This window comes from Octopus bimaculoides, chromosome 23, assembly GCF_001194135.2.
Source record: "Octopus bimaculoides isolate UCB-OBI-ISO-001 chromosome 23, ASM119413v2, whole genome shotgun sequence".
Taxonomy (NCBI): Eukaryota; Metazoa; Mollusca; class Cephalopoda; order Octopoda; family Octopodidae; genus Octopus; species Octopus bimaculoides.
Genome location: NC_069003.1, coordinates 55,906 through 56,120, shown reverse-complemented (window position 1 = coordinate 56,120; position 215 = coordinate 55,906).

Below are 215 nucleotides of genomic sequence, written 5' to 3'. Positions count from 1 at the left end.
CAGTTGCTCCGTTTCATCCATCGCGAAGTACAGCGCCAACGCGTTTCCCACCACATACAGAGCCATGCTACATCGTCAAGGCCTTGTAGCCTGGCCACCACCTTGATCTTACGGGTCCAGGCGATCACATCTCCTTCACCACAAAAAGGTCTGATGACATCACTGCCGAATCTTATTCATATATTATTTATATATATATATATATATATATATAT